The sequence below is a fragment of the Alosa pseudoharengus genome, unplaced genomic scaffold, assembly GCF_046254945.1.
Source record: "Alosa pseudoharengus isolate Yale_2024_CS ecotype anadromous, Long Island Sound unplaced genomic scaffold, YU_APseudo_1.1 YU_APseudo_1.1_scf_9, whole genome shotgun sequence".
NCBI lineage: Eukaryota > Metazoa > Chordata > Actinopteri > Clupeiformes > Clupeidae > Alosa > Alosa pseudoharengus.
Genome location: NW_027468881.1, coordinates 39518767 through 39545246, shown reverse-complemented (window position 1 = coordinate 39545246; position 26480 = coordinate 39518767). Strand labels below are relative to the sequence as shown.

The 26480-nt window shown below is 41.8% G+C and overlaps 1 long non-coding RNA gene across 1 annotated transcript; it reads right to left on the bottom strand.

Annotated features, from left to right (window-relative positions):
• Positions 1 to 5144: 5144 nt before the first annotated feature.
• Positions 5145 to 6493, bottom strand: LOC143115078 (uncharacterized). The gene is made up of 3 exons (XR_012985045.1): positions 6438 to 6493; positions 6238 to 6297; positions 5145 to 6155 (listed from the first exon to the last, which is right to left on the bottom strand). It is a non-coding gene; the product is annotated as an uncharacterized LOC143115078 (long non-coding RNA).
• Positions 6494 to 26480: the final 19987 nt, after the last annotated feature.

Genomic DNA, 26480 nt, shown 5'->3' with positions numbered 1-26480 from the left:
TGTGCAATGGAACTTCATATCACTCCGCAAGTAGTGCGGTCACTTTGTGCAATGGAACTTCATTCAGAAGTGAAAGCAGACGGTTGATGAGCTGTGTTTTAAAGAATGTTTGATTCAAGTTCAGCGTGTGTTGCAAACTATTTGTTTCTCAGTAAAAGGCACGACGAAACAGTAACAAATAAATGTAAAGAGACATATTGTGGAGTTAATTTTTTCGTTTTGGCAAGTAGCCTCCGCTGGTGTGTCGGGGTCAGGTTCGCCCTGTTGGGACTTATTTTCCCGATAATGACTGGCGTTCCATACATTATCCCTTACGTATATGGAGGGGTAGATTGTTCCATAGACTGGAGTCTGCTGCGGGGTGGCAAGGTGATCCTTGTCAGAGTGATTGAATGTAAGGATGTGAGGGTGGAGGAGATCAAGGATTGAATGCAAGGGTGGAGGAGATCAGTGAGGTACTGGGGTGCGTGTTGAGGGATATGTGTCATCAGCATAGCACTGGAACCTGAATCTGATAATGTAATAACTTCCTGATAATTTGATAAAGTGCATTTCCTATTAACGCAATATTCGCTGAACTGATAATGTAACAAAGTATGTCATTAACAGAAGGTCATACATTATTGGGTTAACCTTATTTTTGCAGAACCTAATGATGTAATAATTTCCCAACACTGTAACAGCACTGTAATATCAGCCACCAGTTATTGGGGGCCAAGCGGTGAAGCCACCCTACGTCTCTACACTACTCTACACATCTCTACACTAAGTATCATGGAAACCAGGAGAGAGATCCCTGGCTGTAGGTGAGTCAGGGTGACATGATTACATCTCTCAGGAATGCTGAGGGAAACCCTCTCTGCGCCGTTGCGCAACCGTTTTTATTGTTGTGATAATAGCGAAAAGACGGTTAAAGGCGGTTAAAGGCGGTTAAAGGCGGTTAAAGGCCAGCTCTCCCTGTGCATTCCACTGTTTGCTTAACCCAGTTAGATATAAGCCTCTGAAAGGGTGACCCACAAGGCTCTGTGATTTCATGGAGGCGTGTGATTGTCTGAGATGCCAGGGGAATTCTCTTATGAAATGCGTATGTAAATAAACTTGTCTTGACTCGACTTGACTTAGCACCTCTCTGTCACATATTTGTGCTCAGGTGTGTGTGTGTGTTTTTATTTTTTTTAATGCACTGTTCCAAATCATTTTGCACAAATGTGTGAACGGATGTGAACTGGATGTGAACTGCCTCCCACCCTCATAGATCTTTTGCTTGATGATGCTCCAAAGGTTCTCAATAGGGTTGAGGTCAGGGGAAGATGGGGGCCACACCATGAGTTTCTCTCCTATTATGCCCATAGCAACCAATGACCCAGAGGAATTCTTTGCAGCATGAGACGATGCATTGTCATGCATAAAGATGATTTTGCTACGGAAGGTTCTTCTTTTTGTACCACAGAAGAAAGTGGTCAGTCAGAATCAGAAACTCTACATACTTTGCAGAGGTCATTTTCACACCGTCAGGGACCATAAAGGGGCCTACCAGCTCTCTCCCCATGATTCCGGCCCAGAACATGACTCCACCACCTCCTTGCTGATGTGTCAGCCTTGTTGGGACATGGTGGCCATTCACCAACCATCCATTACTCCATCCATCTGGACCATCTAGGGCTGCACAGCACTCATCCGTAAACAAAGCTGTTTGAAAATGATGTATTCCTGAGCCCACTGCACCCGTGTCTGCTGGTGAGCATTGTTTAGGGGTGGCCGAATAGTACGTTTATGTACACTTGCACTTGCGGGACTCCAGAGGCACTGTCACAGTGAATTTGTTCCGGCCAGGGAAAAAGTTCCGGATGACGCAACAATACCGTTCTAATCAGCTGTCTGATATGGTGTGCGCTCGTGAATATAAAGCAGGGGGAACAGTTCCGGAAGACGTAACAATAGCCTACTTGTAAGACGTAACAATAACCTACCTTATTTTTTACAGTCTATGATTAAGACATTTGAATGAGAAAACATACTGAAGTAGCCTAGACATTGAATTACAGTCGGATGGACAACAAATGCAGTGATGGCCTATGCGTTTTCTATAGTAGGCTACATTAACGCAAACATAGGCCTATAGTAGGCTATTATACAATGTGACCGTCAAGTAAAAAAACTAACGTTTAAATAGCCTACCTTTACCTTGTACCTGTGAAGGTCAGTAGCTCTGGATATGTCCAGCTCTGAAGCTGTATGCAACAGTCTGGCATAGGCTAAGTAGCCAAACCAACATTGAAGACGTGTTCCTTTTCGGTGTTATTTTGGTTATGTTGATTGCAACAGCCTAGCATTATACCTGGCAAAAGAAAAACATGCTTTTTTCTTTTGGAGGATAACGAAATAAAAAAAAGAACAATTGAGTCCTAAGAAAAGTGAGAAGCCTCATAGCAAATTCTAACAGCCAAATCCGCCTACGTAATCTTGTTAATTTGGAAATTCGCTAACATACATATTTAATCTTTTAAAAAAATAGGCGATGTGAACTGCTAGTGCTTTAACAAATACTATTTGGTGTGGCTATAACAGGGCTACAAGATACAAGAGTTAATATAGCCCACATCCAATAATTCATGCAACATAAACTAAAAAAATATTAGATGTTAGGTTTCAGAGAAGTGAAACGTCCAACAGTATTCTTTTCATTTTACATTTATTAATCTAACAGACACTTTTATCCAAGGTGATTTACAGCAACAGAATAACATTTAAGCTAGTGTCTAAATGTTAAATAAATGAGACCATAGTAAGGCATTACCACTGCATTTGTTAATACTAGTATTAGAAGATAGGAATGCCTACAGTTTAAGTACTAGTCAAAGTGTGGTAAGTGGTGGAAGAGGAGGTAGAGGGAAGAAAGGGAAGTGTAGAGGAAGGTGGTGGAGGATAGAGAGGAAAGAGCATGGTAAATGTGTAATGTGTGAGGTTGTCAGAGCTGTACAGCTGCACTGGGTTGTCTGGACCTCTTCAGGGATTCCTCTCCATATATGTTCCAGAAGACTAGAAAGCCAGCTTCTGGCGTTTGTGTGTGCGTGTGCAAATTAAAAGTTGTGTGAAAGTTAAGTGACTCAATACACCAGTGTTGGGAGTAAAGCATTAAAAAAGTAATGTAATTACAGTAATGCATTGCTTTTTGCTGTAATGCAGTAATGTAAGGCATTACCAATACAATTTTAGTAATATTTTACTCAGTACAATTCTCAGTAACTGAAGTTACTTTGCTTTTTAATCCAAAATTGAGAAATGCTCAATTGGCACCAGAGAAGATTATCCAAGAATTAAAAAAGTAATCTATGCTGGTCCTGGAATTTAATTGCCTTGTTTAAATGACTGTAGAAAGGGAATTTGAGTTATCTCTGCCATTCATGCAACAGATCTAACATGGTTAGGCTATACTTCTCATTTCAAGCAGTGAGAATAACTAAAATGTTGCTTTTACGAAGATCGTAGCCATTATTCTCAAACTATTTGCATTAAGTCTACACCACTGTAAGTGGAAGGAAAGGCAACCAGCAATGATGAGGACCATTTAAAGTCAACATACAATTTCAACAAGTTGTGAGTGACCTTTGGCCTTTAGGGCCTACATTGTCCCATGAGCCATAACTGCAACCATTATATTGTTCTTTTGTTAGCCTTAAGCCTAGCTCAGTCATTATGCCATACCACATCACCTCCTGCCATGTAATGGGCTGCATTGAATAGATCTCAATTGATCTATTGAGAACACCAAATCCATATTTCCTGTTATTTTGGTGAAAGTAATGTAAACGTAGTGTAATGCCTCACAATTGAAAGACAATAATAGTGTAATGTAACAAATTACTTTGAGATGACAGTAACAAGTAATAAATAATGCATTACGCTTTTGAAGTAACTTGCCCAAGACTGCAATAGACTACAAATTATGTCACACTTGGTGTGAGGTCCTTAACTACCAGCATTAAAGTTCTCCACTGCTAGGAAAAGGCAGACCACTGATTTACAGTTTAACAAGTTTAATAAAGTACACAACCACTATAATAAATAAGCAGTAAAAAACAGTAGTGTAAATTATATAGCAATAGTATAAAATCACAGGATCTGTCATTCAGCTCAAAATAGACAATGTGCACTTAATCAACATTCAGTCATAGTTCATTAGCCAATCCGTAGATGAGAATCTCAAAACAGTGTGGAATGTGACGAGGAGAGTTATAAATACAGTCCACAATGATAGAGTCCGGGTCCAACAGTGCAAGTGCACCTAGTTACAGCACCAGAGACAGTGGATGAGGTGGATTAAGTGAAGTCATCGTACTCTCTCGCTGACGCCTGGTGGCCTTCTACACCACTCTGCGGGCTCGTTTAAATGGCTTCACCACTGTTAAAAGACAAAAAAAAGCCCTCAGTTACGAACACAGAGTTTCAGATCGCACTCACACACATGCATACAGACAGGACAACTTTCCTTCACTTAGCTCAGATAGGCGTTGAATCAAGTTCCGTGTCTGGCTGGCCTGTCCTTCCGGTTCCACCTGTGTCTCTCACGTCGGTGTGCGCTCTGTCCACCCCAGTCCACACAGATTCTTCTCTATCTGCTTTCTCCCGGTTTCTGCCGCTACTCTCTCCCCTGCGTCCATGCCCTCTCAGTCCATTTCACCTTCTCCCCCTACCTCCACTGAACCTGTATTTTTATCACACAGAACAAACGCAAGCCCCACACATCTCGCACACCGCCAATTCTGGGCGAAGAGGGGTGTGTCTCGTGTAGCCATAATTGTAGATATAGAAATGTCCACAGCAAATCCATGACACACAGTGCTCAAACACACAATGCTCAATCACACTGTACAAAATGTAATGAATTAAAGTATAAACCACACAAGTGCATTAATGAAAGCACACCATACATAAAGTACACAAATTAATTAACTACACTTGACAAGGCCTGGTTTAGTGAAAAGCCCCCTCACCAGCGTCAAGGTACAGGCCTTAGAGAGGGTTTTTTTTTTTTTTTTTTTTTTTTAACTGATTAAATAATTAACAATAATTAACTGATTAAATAATTAACTTATTAGATAAATAACTGATAAAATAAAGAACTGATTGATTGATTGATTAATTAAACTGATTGTAACTGAATGTCTGGATACAATCTGCAAGTGACCAACTTAGAGAAAAGATTAACACAACAGGAACACGACAGCAGTACATCTAGGACAAATAACAATTAAGAATATGGAACACAGCTTAAATATGGTATATTTATGCTCATAACATTCTGCCAATACATACAAATGTTATTTAAATGTTCTGCATTAAACCTGCGAGAAAAAAAAAGCTCAAAGAAAAGATTAACACAACACAACAACAGTACATCTAGGGCAGACATACTCTGCAAAATCTAAAACATGGCTCAGACAAAACTGGTGGAAAAGTTGCCTGCACCTCCTGCAGACAACAACAGGATCCTTACCTGATCGGATTGCTCGGCGGCAGAGGCAATGGATGTCCACCTCCATGGCGTGGCCTGAGGTCATCGGGGGGCTCTCCACAGAACCCGGGAATGGCGTCAGGAAGCCCTTCTGAAAACATGCAAAAAGATGGTCTCGCATGAATCTCTGATCATAAGTGGTAATGCATGGATCCTCACCTCTGCAGATGGTGAGACTGTTTGCAATAGCAAACAGCCCACAGTCGGTGCCACCTTCCTGCTGCTGGACAACTGGCCACTGCATTGTCACGCTCTTCCCAGGAAAACAGAGCAAACCTGTCACCTGAACCTCGAACTCCTGCGTATGGGCTCTGTTTAGGGAATCAAAAATATTCACAGCACCCACCTTACACCCAATGTCACTTACCGTAACCCAGTGGTTAGCACAAACATTTAAAATCTGCACAAACCCCTGGGTTTTTGACGGCACAGTAGATAGTAGAGCCACGGAGGTGGTGGCATGGAGGCCTCCGATATTGGGGTACTGCAACTTAAGGAGAGCCTGGGCATGATCAATTGCTCGATCGTCAAGCCAGCTATGTGGACTGTGTAGCATGGCCCTGAAGTCCTCCACCCTTCTGCTTAGCGCTGCTGGCAAAGTCCGCCCTGACTGGACACCAGTGATGACAATGCCATCCTCCTAAAACATTAGAAATAATGATTAATTCACAATGTAAGGACATAGCTTCCAATATAAACTATAATAGCAGTTTTTTTTTTACCTCTAGTGTGTCTTGCTCAGTCTTGGAGCTGGTATCATTTGGGGAACTGCTGCACGTCACCTGTAGACAGACAAGTACATTTGTATTTACAAATCCAAAGTGACACACATACTGTCTTGAATTATATTACAAAGGCCATTGTCCCCTACAACTTTTCCGGCTTCTGCGCCCTAAATGTTGACTAAGCTTAACTAACTTACCTTGAGAGTGTCCTCCACCAACTCTGAGCAGTCAGCACCTCTGTCAGTCTGGGACCCTAAGATAAAAAATTCAATGTATTACTTTGTTGTCACAGTCATGATCATAAAATAAATACATATACTGACTTAAACACATACTTCTCAGCAAAGGCTTCACTGAGGCATAGGGTGTTTTGGAAGTCAGGGGCTTGCCTGCCATTGTCTCCAACTGGACAAGGTTGTCCTCCACTCCGATGACCCTTTCAAGCATAAACAATTTAAGTTATTACAGGCTATGTCACCAATCATCAATTGATCATTTGCAATCAACAACATTCAAAAGCTAAATATACCTATACTTGTTTGGCCAGTCAGGAAGCATAGTCATGCCAGGTCTGCCACGCTTCCTCTCATTTTTCTTCAGCACCTCCATACCAGGAGTGATGGTGAAGCGCTTGGCCTTTGTCTTTTTTTTCCGATAGGCTGCCTTCTGCCTCTCTTGGGCCTTCTCGATGTTGACGAGCACCTGGACAGATACATGTACTTTGTAAGATTACACAGAAAAAAATTAGACATTCTGTCAGTTTTCAGTAATAAAATTCATTACTTTGTTGAACACATCCGCATCTGCCTCGGTGCGTTCTCGAACAAAGGCCTCGATGTCCTCCTCTGCAACAGCTGAAACTTCTCCAACTGGGTCACCATCTACAATCTATTTCACAAAGTGATACTTCAGATTCAGTAGGTTAAACATGGCAAAAAACAAAACATGAATGAATTACATACATTTCAACATACCTCACAGAAGAGTCGTGGCTCTCGGCCATACATTAGCCGAAAAGGAGAGTACTTGGAGGATGCCTGAAAAGAGGAGTTATGTGCAAACACAATCTCCTTCAGCTTGTCCTCCCAACTTTCTTGATACCCCTTTAGGGTTTTCCCAATCGCTTTTTTTAGGGTCTGGTTTGTGCGTTCATCCAAACCTACAAGAAATAAATTACATTTAGAGTAACAATCATAGTAGTCAATTACAATAACAACACTACCAACAATTATGCATACCATTTGTCTGTGGGTGGTATGCTGATGACATTCGGTGTTTCACCCCACATTTTTCAAACATCTTCTGATTAACCTTAGGCAGAAATACATACATACACACACATTAAATTACATTATTTTAAAAAAAAACTGTTGCTCTGTAGCACTTTGAGATTGCTAATTCTAAAACTGATAGTTCCGGTCCTTGATTGTGATTGGCTGAATTAGCATTATTGGCTAAAATGCAGCATAAACATACATCCGTGTGGAGTACAATGGAGGGAGCAGGAAGAGTAAGAAGAGTGAAAATTAGAGCAGGCCTAGGAAGAGGATGTGTTTTGCTGATTTGGTGAAAGGTTTTCCTATTCGAGTTTTGCAAAAATAGCCAATAGCTACAAAAAATGTGCTTAAGCAATCAGAAAAAACTGTAAGCAATTATAACACCAGTTAACTGTAACGACTACAGTGAAACGTTACCCTGTTCCAAAATTCACGACCTCGGTCCGTTAAGATGACCTCAGGAGAGCCATGCGTGAGGAAGATGTCCATCATTGCCTACAACATAATGTTATAAAGGATTAGATCATTGGTAGTAATTAACATGTGCTTAATCACATTTCATAGTGACATTTGACCCAGTGCAGTCTGGCTATCGTGACTGAAGGAGGCAGACGAGAAAGCACTGCTTTGAATGAAACATTTAGCCTAGGCCTACGTTTAAAAAGAACACCCAGACCAATACTGTTGACAGGAGCATCAATGTACTATTTCTGCAGTAAGAAATTTCTGTTGCCTACCATAGGAGTTTGTCAAGTCTGAAGTAGCACCTCAGTGCAAAACACTGTTTTGCAGAGCCTACCCTATGACCGAATAATTAACTAACCGGCAAACTCCGTTAATAAATTGTCTAGATTTGTTGCACACTTGGAACAAAATGTCTTCAAAAGTATGTGGAAGGTGGTTACATTTATTTCCATTCCAATAACTTCACACATTACATTTCTGTGTGCACCGGTAGGATATGCTAGCCTAGAAATCTAGACGCACCCTAGCGGCGGCAAATTAATTTGCTCAGCCTGTACGTCTAGTATCAAACCATAGGGATTTCTATTGGCTGACGCCGTGGACATCATCCAATCACAGCGCTCTATTTTGTTAGAGAGTCTTAAGGCGGGCTTAACAGGATAACGACGGTGAACAACAAGGAAGGTGGCTATGGCGAACGAAGAGCGGTTGTTTAAATCGGCATTGGCGTCAACTTTGGAGGAGTTGGACTTGTGCTTTTCTTTGAAAGTTGAGCAACACAATGCACTTAAAGGTGCCATGTGTAAGAATTGAGGTAAAAATATCCAAAAAATGAGCTACACGCATCAAAAGAATGAGAAGAAATAAGGCCGATGATGTCATAAAAAAAATGACAAGGTATAGTGCTGCAGAGATATCAACCTGAATTAGCATGCTAAATTACTAGCCACAGCCCGACAGGTGTCATAATACCAGTTTCGGCCATGGGAGGCGGTATGCGGGCAACATAACCGCCAGCCAAACTGCAATACACGTTTCTCGGTTGTTACTCTAGGGTAGACCAACTCACTTTCTGGAAGTATACTGCCCCCATCTTTATGGAATGTGGAGTATGAATTGATTTTTTGGCGGACATTACACATGGCACCTTTAAGTCATTCCTTTTGAAGAAGGATGTATTTGCCGTTTTGCAGACCGGATACGGATATGGTAGTAGCGCTGGCCTATTGCATGCCTAGGCAGTTTGAAAGACAATTCACTGCCCGCCCCTTGGATTAAGCGAGGTGAATGGTTCGATTCCAGACTATACATTTCAATGATATAGGATGGCCCGTCAGGCTAAGGATATGCTCCTTTAATATCTTTGTTCCTACTATTTAGTTTATTTTCTTGAACTGCTATTTCTTATCCTGGACTGCCACCTACTGGATAGAAAAGGCAACAACCTAGTAATTATGTGAATCAAAATCTACATGTTTGAATGGCCAAAAAAAGGATAAATCATAGGTGTTATTCCACACATTACTTTGGGTAGCCTACTCTGCACATGTCATTGACAGTGAGTGGTAACTTCAGTCATTTTCATTTATCATGCTAAAAATCTGACACCAGGCACTATGCTGACCCAAAGGGAAAATTATAATAAAACAGAGACACGTTGAACTCTATATGTTCTATAAGCTCTATAAGTCTATAATATTGGTTTGGTTGTTCATTGATTCACTCATCTGCCAAAGTTGTTTTTAAGATATGTTCATAGCAAAACTGGATGCATGCGATTAATCTAGGTTAATTAATCACAGAGAATGTAATTCATTAGATTCAATTACATTTTTAATCGATTGACAGCCCTAGTTTATATACATACCTCAGATGTCAGCACTGCATTTTTCGCCTTAATGGGTCTAGTCTCCACCCATTTGGTAAAAAAATCAGTGGCTGTTAGTAGGTATCGGTTACCTGCTTTCCGCGACTTCTTCAATGGACCGATGAGGTCAACACCTTCATATAAATGTTGGATATCATAGAAGAAAAGAAGGGGTAAGAGTTCAATCTTGTTAATGCTGTAGCAATCTGTCACGTCTCTAGCAAATCCATGTGAAAGTGCAATCTCACCGATCATGTGCCAAGGTGCCACAGGTTTAATTGGCTTCATCTCTGGTGGCTCTGTCTTCACCCTCTCGAACGTCTGGCATGGTTCGCAGGTGCTGACCTTCACAGCAAATGAAGAATGAACAGAAACTGTTAATAGCAATTCATCTGTACATAGAAAATGAAACAGTTGTACTGTCAGAACCGAACTAATATAAATTCACCAACCCAATTGTCAACATCAGCTGTGATGTTGTGCCAATAAAACCTCTGCCTGATCTTCTCCATCATCCTGTCCCTGCCGAAATGGCCAGCATGGACCTCCTCGAGGATGGTAACCTTCTCTTCCTCAGAGAAAACAACCCTCCTCATGGAATGTCCATCAGTCCCTCTGTAGAACATTATGTCATCTGAAAAATAAAAAATATATAAAAAAATAAATTATAAAAGAAACTACATTACAATATTGTCTAGGTGGAAGACCTGGCCATTAGCAACACTAAGTGTGGGTACACCAACTAACTTGCGTTACAGTCGCCATTACCTCTGGGCTAGATTTTATTAATGAAGTTGTCAATCTAGCTTTAGTCCCTCAGGTGAATTCTGAGGTAAATATACAAAAAATGTCATAATAATGACACATGTAATCGTGAAAGTAGATATACACCTGTCATAACCCGAGAAACGCAAAACATTTGATTAGAAATGGCAAATTGTTGGATTGACTCATTTTGAAGGCTATGATTGTGCTAAGGTGATTGTGCTAAAGTTAAGGTGAAGTGCTTGGCGAACTTTGATGCAAGTTAGCAGTCCAGCTAGTTTTTTGATGATATAACACAAATGGTTAGCGAGGTAATTCAGTTAAGTTAACATAACAGATTTCTGACATATTCTGCATAGCAGATAGTAAATTAGTTCGCAGCTAAAGCATTTACACCACCGTAACGTACCTTGAAGAGAGAAGTTTTTGGCTGCTTTCCTGATTGCTCTCTTGGAAGACTCAGTGACCCCTTGCTTGTACTTCTCTTTGCTGGAAAGATAAAAGAAAATGTCGTGTAACAACACCATCTTAACAACTGTTTGTCACTATCAAAATCACAAAATGTTTTAAATAAAGATAACTATGCGCTAACAACTTATGCTTTGTCAGCTACTGACAGCTAACGTCAACACAAAAGTTAATTAGGGCTGGCTAATGCTACAAACACTAAACGTTAAGAAACTAAGAAACTAAACAACTCTATTCTTATAGCTAATGAATCGTACTAAAACGAATGTAAATTATCACGATTTGAAAAAAAAATAAAAAAAATAATAGGGCCTGTGGCAGTAGATGTGGGTATCCCAAGGAAATTTGGAGTCGCGCTCTCGCTGGTCTGAGGTGATATGACGCAGTGACAAGATGCACTTCACGTTAATGCGCGAGCCGCCCTCACCAGATGTATTGCATAGCGACCAGCGTAGCAACGCTGTCGAACAGCTGATTAGAACGGTATTGTTGCGTCATCCGGAACTTTTTCCCTGGCCGGAACAAATTTACTGTGACAGCACCAGTGGCTTCAAATACCTGTTTGCTGCTTTGTAATGGCATTTTAGCAGCTGCTCTCTTAATTCTATGGATTTGTCTGGCAATCCTTCCTTATTAACCCTTTGTCTGCACGATCCCGCCTGTGCTCTGAATCAGCGACACATTTCTTCACATGTGATCACACATACGTTTTCGGGAAATATCCAATGTTTTCATACCTTGTCCAAGGTAGTGCACAATTTCACGCTTTTCAGCAGCAGAGAGATCCTTTTTTCCCCATATTGTTTGAAACCTGTGTCATGCTTAATAATGCGGAACATCCTTCTTAAGTAGTTTTCCTTTGATTGGGCTCACCTGGCAGACTAATTATCACAGGTGTCTGAGATTGATTTCAATGATCCAAAGAGCCCTGAGACACAATACCATCCATGAGTTTAATTGAAAAACAAAAATATAAATGTTTATGAGACTTAAATCCAATTAGCATAATAAATTGAACACGGTGTATTCCTCCTGAAGATGTGATGGAGGAAGCCTTTATGAAAGGAAGAAGTTAAAGTATGCAGAACTGGTAGCAGAAGCAAGGGTACAAAGCTAGCAATCGATGGCGGGACAAATTTGGCCCGCGGGCCCCAAGTGAGCAGCCCTGGTAGGCCTGCTAATCATGAAAGGCCGGCCATCAATATCATTTTGTGTATTTAACAAAATATCAAGGAAGTTTTAAAGTGCAAGTACGTGTTGTCATCTCCTTGCTTGCTTCAGATGCACCACAGCCTTGGCTATATCAAATCACTCCAGCTAATGTTTGCCATAGCCAACTATAGCTTAGTCTTAACAGTTGAGGGGTCTTATTGAATGTCAATTAGGTTTCAAATGGATCAAGCAATATCTCTGCTCTCGTCATTCTACTGACAATCAGTTGGGTCTAGTAGACTATGACTTTGACGGTGTCATACCAATTGTGATATTGTGGGGCGGTTTTATTTCCAAAAGCCCTGGGAACCTTGGATCATTCATCAGGTCAATCAACCAAAACACATGTTCAGATCAAAACAAAAAATGGTTTACTGAGCACAAAATCAAGCTTCTGTCATTGCCATCTACTCATCATTGTGTCCTCTATGGGAAAGTGAGTTGGTCATTTTTGACAGAGAGGAGACATAATCATTGGTATTTGTTTATTTACAAAGGTATTGTTGGAAAATTACCAGGTTATATTTCAAACATGCTTGTTTGGAATTCTGGTCCCTATCAGACCAGATCAAATTACTGTTTGATGCTCAAGGTTCCTCGTATACACACTGAGTTGGGAAAGTCGGCCTTTTGTTATGGTGCCCCTACTTCCTGGAATAATCTCCAATGTAACATAAAAAATAACTCTCTACTTTCCTATAATCAATTCAGATCTGTAATCTGTAATGCTGCCAGAGCTAACCTGAAAAAAGGCATTCGCAAGGCCAAGGCAGCATATAGAAGGAAGATAGAGGACCATATCAGGCCAAGGCAGCATATAGAAGGAAGATAGAGGACCATATCAGGCCAAGGCAGCATATAGAAGGAAGATAGAGGACCATATCAGGAGTAACAACACCAGACAGCTGTGGCAGGACGTCCAGCACATCACCAGCTACAAACCCAGCAACTCCTCGGCCGCCATGGGGGACTCTTCTCTGGCAGAGGAGCTTAACATTTTCTTTGCCCGCTTTGAGGTGACATCTACACCAACCCCACCACAGCGGCCTGCTCACAGCAGCCTCACACTCAAGGTAGAAGAGTGTGAGGTGAGGGGGGTGATGAGGGGGGTGAACCCGAGGAAGGCTGCAGGACCTGACGGACCAACTGGCTGGAATTTTTACCAGAATTTTCAACCAGTCCCTGTCACAGGCCACTGTCCCCCCCTGTCTTAAGTCCTCCACCATTGTCCCACTACCGAAAAAACCCTGCATTACCACCCTAAATGACTACCGCCCAGTGGCACTTGCTGTACACCAGTCATCATGAAGTGCTTTGAGAAACTGATGCGGAGTCATACCATCTCCTACCTGCCAGCTGACCTGGACCCCTTTCAATTTGCTTACAAAGCAAAGAGATCCACTGAGGATGCTGTTTCCACTGAGGAGGCTGTTTCCACTGAGGAGGCTGTTTCCACAGCACTTCATGCCGCACTGACCCACCTGGAGCAACAAGGGAGATATGTAAGAATGCTCTTTGTGGACTTCAGCTCGGCGTTCAACACCATCCTTCCACAACGTCTGGTGTCTAAGCTGGCGGACCTTGGGCTCCCATCACCCACCTGCAGTTGGATATTGGACTTTTACCAGGCCGCTCCCAGAGGGTCAGGTTGGGTTCCAGCATCTCCACTGCTCTCAGCCTCAGCACCGGCTTGCCACAGGGCTGCGTGCTTAGCCCGCTCCTCTACACTCTCTAGACGTATGACTGTGCCCCCACCCACATCAGCAACAAGACTGTAAAGTTCGCAGATGACACGACGGTAGTTGGACTCATCTCAGCCGAGGTGGGTGAGCTAGCATACAGGGACGAGGTGGAGCGGCTGGCAGAGTGGTGCTCAGCCAACAACCTGCTCCTCAACACCACAAAAACAAAGGAGCTGGTCATTGACCTTAGAAAGAACAAGTCTGACATTCAACCACTCTTCATCGGCGGGGCCTGTGTGGAGAGGGTTCCGGTGTTCAAGTTTCTGAGCATTGAGCTGGAGAACGACCTGACATGGCGCGCCAACACCAAGGAGCTACTGAAGAAGGCGCAGCAGAGACTGTACATCCTGAGAACTCTCAGGAAGAGCGGTCTACCCCAGAATCTGCTTCTCGCCTTCTACCACTGCTCCATAGAGAGTGTGCTCACGTATGGACTGTGTGTTTGGTACGGTAGCTGCACATCCTCAGAGAGGAAGGCGCTTCACAGGGTCGTCAGGGCAGCAGAGAAGACCATAGGCTGCCCCCTCCCCACGCTGGAAGAGATCTACGCCTCCAGATGCCGTAAGAAGGCAATAGACATTTCAAAGGACCCTTCACACCCAGGTCATTGTCACTTTCAGCTCTTGCCATCAGGCAGGAGATACAGAACAATGAAAACCAGGACAAACCGTTTAAAAAATAGCTTCTATCCGAAAGCAATCATGGCCCTTAACTCTTCAAATTTGAAATAGTCTGTTCTCGGCCCCTATCCCACTGTGCAAATTCTATGGTGGAGTAATGCTCTTTTTACCAGTGAAATATGTACAGAACCATTCCTGTTCATAACCAGTGCAATATATGTTTATATTCTTTTTATATTTTTATATATGTGCATTTTTTAAACTATTTATTATTGTTGTTATGCAAACCTCATGAGTTGACAGCACTTTCAAATCTCGTTGTACCTTTGCAAAAAGTGTCAATGACAATAAAGACTATCTATCTATCTATCTATCTATCTATCTATCTATCTATCTAATCACAAAACCTTCCTATGTCAAATTGTACCTAATTTAAGTAAATGTTATTTTATTATTGTTATTATTTTATAAATATTTTCTGTATTTTTATTTTTCCCTTCCTTCTTTATAATGTTATGTAGGTTATATTATTATTTGTTTTATTTACCACAATTATTATACTATATCTCTTGTTATTTCATTGTGTAATCTCGGCTTCACTGAAAATGAGGACTACCCGCAATGAACCTCCGAGAATAAATAAAGATTGAATGAATGAATGAATAAATGAATCTAAACCCCTTCATTTAAACTCCATAGAAAAGCAGTGTGGTGAGTCAAAGAGGAGAATGCACAAGTGAGGGCCTAGGAATCTGGACGATGTGGAGAGATTTTGCAAAGAGGAATGAATGGTCTCAAATCCCCAGCTTTGTATTCTTCAATTGTGTAGTATGGTAATGTCATAGCAGAATAGGCCTATCTGTTTTATTGGCAAATGGAGGCTTAACGGCAATAATTGTGGCACTTTAGTTAAACATATTTGTTTCTTTATGTATTTTTGTTTGAATTGTTGAATTTTTCCTTATTGTTTTCATTGTGAGATTACAATAAATCAAAGAGATGATTTCTGGAGGGCACTGTGATGTTATGATATGGCGCTTCACAGTGCTGCAGAAAGTGCCATTCACCATGAATGGGCCGTCTCAATGTTCGGAGGTCTGTTAAATCCGTAGAATGACCGCTGCAGAGTATATAATGATCACTGCAAAGTATATAATGATCGCTGCAAAGTATATAATGACCGCTGTCAGTGGCTTTGGGGTTTTGTAAAGCACAGTGACCTTATAAACTGGACTCCTTCATTCTTCCTCTCTAATGAACTGTGATGACCAGTGTGATGCTCTCATTTACTGTGTTAGATGTCTGCCAACCCCTCAACTTCTGCACAGTTGTGATCCAAAATGATCTTAATGGAAACTCAAAAGACTAAAACCATCAGAATAGAATAAATCATATGTTTGTAATACCTTTTGCATTTTTTTATTGCATAAAACAATTGCTAATATCACACAGAGGAAGCTTGATCTTGGACATTTCTTGATGGAAATGACCCCAAACTGATGGACAGAGCCGAACAGTAACGGAGTACATTTACTTGAGTACAGTACTTGAGTACAGTACTTGAGTACAGTTTTGAGGGATCTGTACTTTACTCGAGTATCATTTTTGGGGAGTACTCATGACTTTACTCAAGTACATTTGAGAGGCAAATATTGTACTCTTTACTCCACTACATAGATAGAGATAGATAGATAGATAGATAGATACTTTATTGATCCCCATGGGCAAATTCAAGGGTCTCAGTAGCATACAGACATCACACACAACATGCACTTACAGCAGAAATGGTAAACATAAGTATAAGTATAAACATATAACTAAACTCCACTGTACAATAAAGACAGTAGAAGATAAGAAAGATAAGAAAACTAACAAAACTAAATACTAAATACACTATATAAATTAAATTAAGAAAGTCCAATATGCTTGAGGGTGATCAAGCATAAGACGCTTGTAGTGACAGGGCCAGGACTGGTAAGGTGCTAAAGGGAGTGAGTGTCATGGTGAAGGTGCAAAAGTAGTCCAACCATAGTCCTTTAGTTATGTGTGCATGGCAAGGTGCTGAAGAGAGTGAGTGTCATGGTGAAGGTGCAAAAAGTAGTCCAACATTAATCCAACAGTGCAACAGTGCAAGAGTAAGGTCTAGAGACCAGCATAAATAATATGGACAAATAGGAGAGTAAAGTATAATGTAGACAAGGTAAAATAAAAAAACTATTTCAGTGCAAGAACAGGTTGAGGTAATAGGGTTATAGCCATTCATTCATTCAGTATTGTAGCAGAAGCCTGACCGCAGCCATTGATCGTGTGTGCTAATATAGCATGAAAAACAGTGTAGCAGTAAAACAGTAGTGAAAACATTAGGCTGTGTACATAAGTAAAACACTAGTAAAACAGTATTAAAAATTAGTAAAGCAGTAGTGGGCAGTCAGTACTCAAACATGGAGAGGGTGGAGAGGCAGACAGACTAAGCAGAGAAGTCTATCTCTCCTCTTCCCTTTAGTGAGGCATTGAACAGTTCAATGGCCCTAGGAACAAATGACTTCCTCAGCCTTTCAGTTGTGCATGGCAGTGAGCGAAGTCTCCAGCTGATCAAGCTCTTTTGCTTTTTGATAGTGCTGTAGAGCGGATGACATTCATTGTCCAAGATGTTGATCAGTTTGTTTAGGGTCCTTTTGTCAGATATTGAAGTGATGCACTCCAGTTCAGCTCCCACTACAGAGCCAGCCTTCCTTACCAGCCTGTCAAGTCGCCCAGCATCCTTCTTCTTTGTGCTTCCTCCCCAGCATACCACTGCATAGAAGAGGGCGCTGGCCACATCAGACTGGTAGAACATCCTGAGGAGCTTGCTGCACACATTGAAGGACCGCAGCCTCCTCAGGAAATACAGCCTGCTCTGTCCTTTCTTGTAGAGTGCATCAGTGTTGGCTGACCAGTCCAGTTTATTGTCCAGGTGGAGACCCAGATACTTGTAGGTGCTTACCACCTCCACATTTCTATCCATAACCGTTACTACTTCGAAAAAAAAGGAAAAAAGAAAAATCTCCGAAACCCTCAATTTGTTGTTTCCCTCTCAAACGTGATTAGATTGTGCAGGCGCCACTGATTGGAACAGCCTATCAGCAATCACCTTCAGCTTTCCGCCAAAGTCAACTCCATGGTCAGATTTAGATAAGAGACGAAACCATGGATGAAACAATGGATGAAGACGCAGCAGGTCCATCCCGGGAATGTGCCAACCTGTGGCCCCACCTCGCCAGACTATTTCAATTTTCTGAACAAGTTAATGATCGTTTTCGCTTCAAGTGTTTCAATTACAAAATAGTATTTTGTATTTGAAATACGTATTTTAAATACATGTATTAGAAATACTGCCCATCCCTGGCAACATGCTAAATATATGAAAATGACTTGATTTTAGTTCTAATTCATTTTACATTCTCCAAGGTATTAACATTAAAATTTTTCATAACTCCATGTAGGACTTTTCTGTACATAAATGTAAGCACTGTGGCTGTAGTAATGCAATATTTCGAAAATGTCCTCTTGTACTCTTGATACTCAAGTACTTTTAAAAACAAGTACTTCAGTACTTTTACTTAAGCAGACATCTGACTGTTGTACTTTCACTTGTACTTGAGTAAAATGTAGCAAAGGGTATCTGTACTTTTACTCAAGTAATGAAGCTGTGTACTCTGTCCGCCTCTGCTGATGGATTTGATTGACTGACATTGTTTGCAGATTGGATACCATAGAGACGAGAATGATTTTATGCTGTTTAAGAATGCCTTGGGGCAACGATTTCATTTCAAAAAAGCATTTAGGAAAATGCTTGATGCATCCCTGTGCACCATCGTGGAGGACCGTTGGCCCAGATAAGTGGTGAAGTAATAATGGTCAGTGGCAGGGGCGGAGTGGGGCACTAAAATCCACCGGGAAAATTCTGACGGCACCGCCAAATTCAACACAAAATATCACCAAAATGCTGCTGGAAGTGAATACTGTCAAACTGACACGGTCAAAAGTCATGTCACCCTTCACAAAAAGTGTCGTTTGCACTGTTAAAAGCACACTTTTCATTATTAAAATCCAGTGCTAAGGTTATGGGTAGTAAGACGTCAGCTGTGAAAGCATTCCTGAGAAATATCAGTTCATTACATTACATTTGGCTGACGCTTTTTTAGCCAAAGCGACTAGTTCAGTTCTAAAGGACAATAGACTCAAGTTTACTCACTTTACATTTCTTTTGGTTTCTATGGACAGTATGATGCTTTCTCCAAGGATGTCCAAATATTCTAATGACTGTACCTACCCCTTTATATGCAGCTGATTATCAGTGCCAGAGGAAGCAAAATAGGCCGAGAGCATCACCTGGCCATGGCCATGCTTCACTTTAAACATGGTGCACCTTTCAGGGTATTCTTCAATCTTCCTCATCCAATATAATATATATAAAAAATAAATAGATATAAAAAAGCAATATGCAGAAACTCAATGTGGCATATAATGATGGCATGAGGGAATGTTTGTTAGTGTTGGTGTATCCACCTGTCCTGCTGCGTAAAGTGCCAGGATGGAGCCGTGCAGGCTGAATGTTTGTAAGTGTTGGTGTATCCACCTGTCCTGCTGTGCTAACTGAGTCACCCAACAGCATAATTGTTACTGTTTTTCTGAAGTGGAACGTGTTGATGTCTCTGTCTGTAACGTGTCCCAACCCATCATGAGTGTGGAGGAGATGCCAGGCACCACTGTTGAGCCCTCTGGAGGTCCTGTGGGCAAAATTCAACAAAACACAGAGCAAGGACGCTGTCTGCTAGATAGGCCCCAGTGAAATGGAGCAAGGACGCTGCCTGCTAGATAGGCCCCAGTGAAATGCTCTTGAAAGCTGCTCTGTTGGTCATGTTTTGTTGGGTTTCTATTCTGATTATTTGGTTATAGGCATTCCAGCTACTGGATGTGCATGTTGTGCCGTGAAGGAGAACCTCTACGGATCACGGGCATGTCTGCCAGTTGTGCATCGTTATATTACATGTCGTGTTGTGTAGTTTTAGGCGTGGTTGTGTTACGTGTCGTGTTGTGTAGTTTTAGGCGTGGTTGTTGAATGATGTTATAATATACTGGAATCCTTGCGATTGGTTTTCAAGCTCAGGGCATGTTCAGGCAGTTCCTGTACCGCTTTAGGATTCTTCTCTGTAATCTTGGCAGGGGATTTCCTGAGCCTTTTGAATCGAATTGAATTAGTTATGTCGCTGGGTGTCTTTCATGTCAGTGTGTTTGTGTTGATGTGCTCACTGAAGCGTGTGGGAACCGAATAAGGCAAAGCAAAACAAAGCAACGTCATTGCAACTCACCACAACAGTTGATGCATAGCGTGAACTGTTTTGAAGGTGCAAGCAAAACAAAATACACCCGCACACAGTTAGATAGGGACGCAGTTTATCACCCTGTTTTTAGATTTATACGGATGATTTATCAAAGATGCTAAACAACTGTGGAACAGGCTGTATGGTTGGGAACACATTATCAACCACCTGATGTACACAGATGATCTGGTGATCCTTTGTCCATATAGTGCAGGCCTTCAACAGTTACTAAGGGTCTGCTCCAGGTATGGCTCAGACTGACATTAAAGGAAAATACCGGTTTTTAGCACTTTAAGGCCCTTTTCTGGTTTGTTTTGGATGAACTATGGTGGACACCGACATTTTGACGATTGGTCTTGTCTCGACTTTTCTGACTCGCTTTGAATCGCCTTTGACTGCTCAGGGTGGCTGCCAACAGGCATACTGTAGTAGGCTACTCAAACATGTCCTAAAACAACCCTTAACGTTCATTTTCAAAACTGTGCATGGCGTACCTGGGGTCACTGTAGCGGGTCTAGTGCATGGCGTACCTGGGGTCACTGTAGCGGGTCTAGTGCATGGCGTACCTGGGGTCACTGTAGCGGGTCTAGTGCATGGCGTACCTGGGGTCACTGTGGCGGGTCTAGTGCATGGCGTACCTGGGGTCACTGTAGCGGGTCTAGTGCATGGCGTACCTGGGGCAACTCCACATCCTTACAGCATGCAGTCTCTTTAGCTGTAACATGACTGGGACCAGTCACCTCCACTCCCTAACGGGACCAGTCACCTCCACTCCCTAACTGGACCAGTCACCTCCACTCCCTAACGGGACCAGTCACCTCCACTCCCTAACTGGACCAGTCACCTCCACTCCCTAACGGGACCAGTCACCTCCACTCCCTAACTGACTAAACTCACAATAAACTGCCATTTCCTGCTTTATTTTTCCTCATCTCCTGCTTTCTTTCTGTCTGTTAATGTCCTTAAAGTGTGTAATATGTAATGTAATGCCTTTATTTGTCCCCCAGTGAGGCAATTAGTTTTGCAGCAGTAAGAGTACACAAAATTACAAAAAATATAGAACATAAATACACATAATATAATAAATAACATGGTGCACATCATGGTCATTGGTGGGTAAACTACCTTTTCCTCCTGGCGTTTAGAAGGGAGACAGCAGAAGGAACAGTAGAGTGTTTGTTTGTTTTAGCAAAGGGGAGTCTGAGCAATGAACCTGATGAGGTCAAATACTTAGGGCACTATATAACTGATGACCTGTCTGATGATAGGGACATTCTCAGACAGTACTGTATGATGTATGCACAAGCTAATATAACAAATAGATGCATAGATGTGTAGACTAACTGAGTCTCACATGTTACAATGTGTCACAATGTGTTTTGTATTGTATTTGTCTTTTAGTATGTTTTGCTATGGACTGTTTTTGTGTCCTGAATAAAGTATGGATTGATTGATTGACACACACACACACACACACACACACACACACACACACATTTCTTGCTGTTAATATTAGGTGGCACTTTTGCTTTCTGTTTCAGTGTCACACTGTTTCAGTTTCAGTTTTAGTTGACTGCACACATCCTGTTCTTGTGCAGAGTAAATTATTTCTGTCTGATATTCCCACAGGAAGAGATGACAAAAAGAGACCAGTCATCTCCACTCTCCCCTAAGAGGCGTGTGCGTGTCTAAAACCTGTCTGTTTTGAAATGAAATCTACATTGCAAAAACTGGTATTGTTTTCTGTATAAAGAGACTTACTTAGCAGCACTTTCTGATAAAATCAATTGACTTAAAGGACAATTCCGGCGCAAAATGAACCTAGGGGTTAATAACACATGTGTACCGAGTTCTACCGTTCGCTGGGATTTGTTTTCATGCTAGTCGAATGTGACCAGTTTTATTGCAAACCGCTTATTAGCGTTTAACGCTAGCCTTCGGGCACACGTACAGTAGAAAGAAATCGCTATTTCTATACCACTAACAAGGCTCAAATTAGCACCACACTTACACAGTAGCATAATGAGGGTCTCTACATGTAAACCGAAGCATTGAGAACTTTGTAAGTGTACAGGCAGTTTATTAAAAAGAAACACACTCCACTAAAATCAAACGTAATTTGCTCAATATAGGCCTATCAGAAATAATAGCTCCGATGTAACCTAACTTGTATAGTGTACTTACTTAGTGGATCCATCTGGTCCCTCTGGTATGGATCGCCGCCGCCTGTGTGGCATTGACTACAGGGAGCTTCTAGCTCTCTCTCTCATAGCCCTTTCACGGAGCTCCCGCAGCTCTTCGTTGGTATATTCCGACTCGAAAAGATAAGGACGTCCAATAAGGGTTCATCCTCGATGTCTTCAAATTCGTTCAAATAACCTGCCATCTCTTATGTCTCCTGTTGCGTTCAGTGCTTCTCTTTTGCACAGTCCTTCTGCAACAACGTTTCACCCGAGATTCACTTCACATCCCAGAGTTCTGTTTAACCAAGGCGCCTGCCTGTATGTGAACCAGACGTGAACGGTAATGTGTTTCTTTTTAATAAACTGCCTGTACACTTACAAAGTTCTCAATGCTTCGGTTTACATGTAGAGACCCTCATGCTACTGTGTAAGTGTGGTGCTATTTTGAGCCTTGTTAGTGGTATAGAAATGTATTTTTACTGTACGTGTGCCCCGAAGGCTAGCGTTAAACGCTAATTTGCGGTTTGCAATAAAACTGGTCACATTCAACTAGCATGAAAATACATCCCAGCGAACGGTCGAACTCGGTACACATGTTATATTAACCCCTAGGTTCATTTTGCGCCGGAATTGTCCTTTAATATAAGAAGAGTTTGACTTCTCATCCTCATGTCTCATCCTTAAAACAAGCAAATTTGTCTGCAAGTGCGTTCAGAGCTAGTGAGTGGAGCTGAGCGAAGCGAATATCCTGCTCATTAGTGCATTCCTGGATCTACATCCTTATGCATGCTTATTGCCAGGACTTTTACAGGCTTTTCCCAAATCACGGAAGTAACGTAGACGCAGCGGTAGATAGTAGCAGATAGTAGCATCCATCAGGCAAGTGTTATTTAAATAAACTCCTGGTTTACTTACAAACTTTTCAATGCCTCCTTTTATGAGTAAAGAACATAGTTGTACTACTGTAGAAGTTTCATACCATTCAGGGCATTATTAGTGGGGTAATTTACGAGATACTAAGTTGGTTCCATTACGCCTGCAGAAAGTCATTAGTTTCTGACAGCGCTACTCGACCAGGGTTCGACCAAGGGAAAACAGGTTCTGGGAGGGTGTTTGGCTCGGGGTCATGGTGCAAAGGACCCTAGGGTGAAATTGCTCCGAACCATCGCTTTAAATTAAGTCAAAATGATTTTTCGAGAGAGTGCTAGGTAAGTCTCTTCAAACTAAAAACAATACCAAATAGATTTTTTGATCGTAACATAAGATTAACTAGATGTACTGCATAGCAGTACAAAATATGACCGCCGTTTAGTCCTGTACATCCTCACCGCTAAAAAAAAAAATACTCCACTCCTACTCTTGCAACTTTTGTGTATGCTTGTATGTGCGTGCCTGTGTGTGCGTGCGTGTGTGTTTGAGTGTGTGCATCCATGTATGTGTGTGTGTTTATGTGTACATATCTGTGCATGTGGATGTGTGTGTGTCTGCATGCGTGTGTGTCTGTGCGTGTGGATGTGAGCGTGTGTGCATGCGTGTAATGTATGTGTATGCGTGCATGTGTGTGTTTATATGTGTGTGCGTGTATGTGTTTGTGAGAGAGAGTGTGTGAGACAGTCCTGCCTTGTAGCTCCTCTCCTCATCATCCTCTATCATCAACCCTTTCACTCAACACCACCATCTACAGGCCCATGGTGCAGTCAACACCACCATCTACAGGCCCATGGTGCAGTCAACACCACCATCTACAGGCCCATGGTGCAGTCACTACGCTCAACACCACCATCTATAGGCCCATGGTGCAGTCACTACGCTCAACACCACCATCTACAGGCCCATGGTGCAGTCAACACCACCATCTATAGGCCCATGGTGCAGTCACTACGCTCAACACCACCATCTATAGGCCCATGGTGCAGTCACTACGCTCAACACCACCATCTATAGGCCCATGGTGCAGTCACTACGCTCAACACCACCATCTATAGGCCCATGGTGCAGTCAACACCACCATCTATAGGCCCATGGTGCAGTCAACACCACCATCTATAGGCCCATGGTGCAGTCACTACGCTCAACACCACCATCTACAGGCCCATGGTGCAGTCACTACGCTCAACACCACCATCTATAGGCCCATGGTGCAGTCAAAACCACCATCTATAGGCCCATGGTGCAGTCAACACCACCATCTATAGGCCCATGGTGCAGTCACTACGCTCAACACCACCATCTATAGGCCCATGGTGCAGTCACTACGCTCAACACCACCATCTACAGGCCCATGGTGCAGTCAACACCACCATCTATAGGCCCATGGTGCAGTCACTACGCTCAACACCACCATCTATAGGCCCATGGTGCAGTCACTAAATATACACATATCATCAACCCTTCGCTCAACACCACCATCGATAGGCCCATGGTGCAGTCACTAAATATACACATAAATTAATTTATTTTATGCCCTCCATGGAGGAAATTCCACGAAACTTGGCATACCTCCAGAGGATGTCATGTTAATCAAACATATGAAATTTGGTGCAGTTCAGAACATGAAGATAGGGGGGATTAAAGCAGTATAAGGGGGGGGGGGGGGGTCCAAATGAGTGGTTTTGGGCTAGGTTGATGTGGGCCCTTGAGACCAACATACCATAAACATTTCATCATCCTCGGTACCACGGTTCAGGCAGTTGTTTAGGAAAAACTGTATCCATTTTCCATAAAAGTCAAAAAAAAAAATGATGTGGCCCGGTGTTTCGGTGTCCCAGGAATCAATGACCAAAAATTCAGAAAGTTGATGAGGGGAAAAAAAAGTCTTGGGGCTCTATTTTGGCGATCTAAAACGCATGGTCAGTGGCGAAAAGCTTAAATGGTGTGGGTGTGTTTGGGCGTAGAATCCTTTAAACCATGACAATGACAATGACGGGACTGTATGGAACAGGTATTCCACTTAACCATGCTTTACTAAAACCTAGCAGAGTATAGCCTACTACACACATTATTATATATTATTCGAACTCATTGGCAAATTGAAACTAACTTCACTGGTCTCATAGTCAACGACAAAACAGCTCTACACAGTTAATTACTTTCACTATGGACTGACAAGGGGTTACCATCAAAAACATAGCCTGAAAAAAGCAACACTTACCCCAATAATGTTCGAATGACTGAATAAAAATCCTACGGTTATTTATCCTGCAGAGAAGGATATAGCTATACAGTAGACCAGGTTTGTTTTGGTCAGTGGCGTAATGATTTTTAGAGGATGTAAGATAGCAATTTTTGGATCATGCGCCAGAACACACTTTCTGCCACCCCTCTGGGCACAAGGCTTAAAGGTGAAGCGCATGTGCAACCCCAAATGCACCGCAAATGCAACCCCCCCCCCCCTCGGAAATCAAACGCAAAAGAGCTGCTATGCTACAGGAATTCGGAGATCTTTTTCTACAGACTGAGTTATGTTCATACTTTGTTCCAAAAGACGCATATTTAGTTTGTTTATTGTTGCGCTTCTCGGCGAGAGGGGGACCTCGAGAGCAAATCTTGCTAAGGGTGCCTTTAATATCAAAGTTATCTTCCTTTAACATTGATGTTGCAAGTACACTGAAATGGCTACTCTCAGTACATGCAACCTGTATAACACATTGACATTGAAATTACATGAATATTTCATGTAAACTTAACTTAAACCATTTCATGGACTTATTCTAGACATTTCATTCATGTGCAGCCGATGTATACAATAAATAAAGTGAATCCAGCAGATTTTTTTTAGTGTAGCCAGCAGGTATGGTTTGAGGTATTCTGCAGAATTTATCTGAGACAAAGATCTGTTTAAAAAGAGGAAGCTGGTGTTCAATACATTCATACAACATTTTTAAATCTTTATTACTATTATTTTATAGTTATTAGTGTTATATATATATATGTTCTTTTTGATCTTAAACATATTTTTTATATATTTATACCTTTCATGCTGATTGTTATTATATTTTTATCAATTTCCTCATTTTATTGAATTTGTTGCTGTTTGCTTGTTTTACAGTAATTGTACCAAGTGTTCTGAGACCATGGCCAATGGTGATACTACACTTTAAATAACAATAAATTGAATTGAAACTGAATAAGTAATAACATAGTTCCAGAGCTAGTATATGACCATGAGTGAGACGAAGAATACCCAAGAATACCCAGGGTCCTAGTGCACACCGTGTTTTAATTCCAATCACTGTCCCAATCCCAACTGTGATGATGCAACCTCGTGGTCCAGGAGAA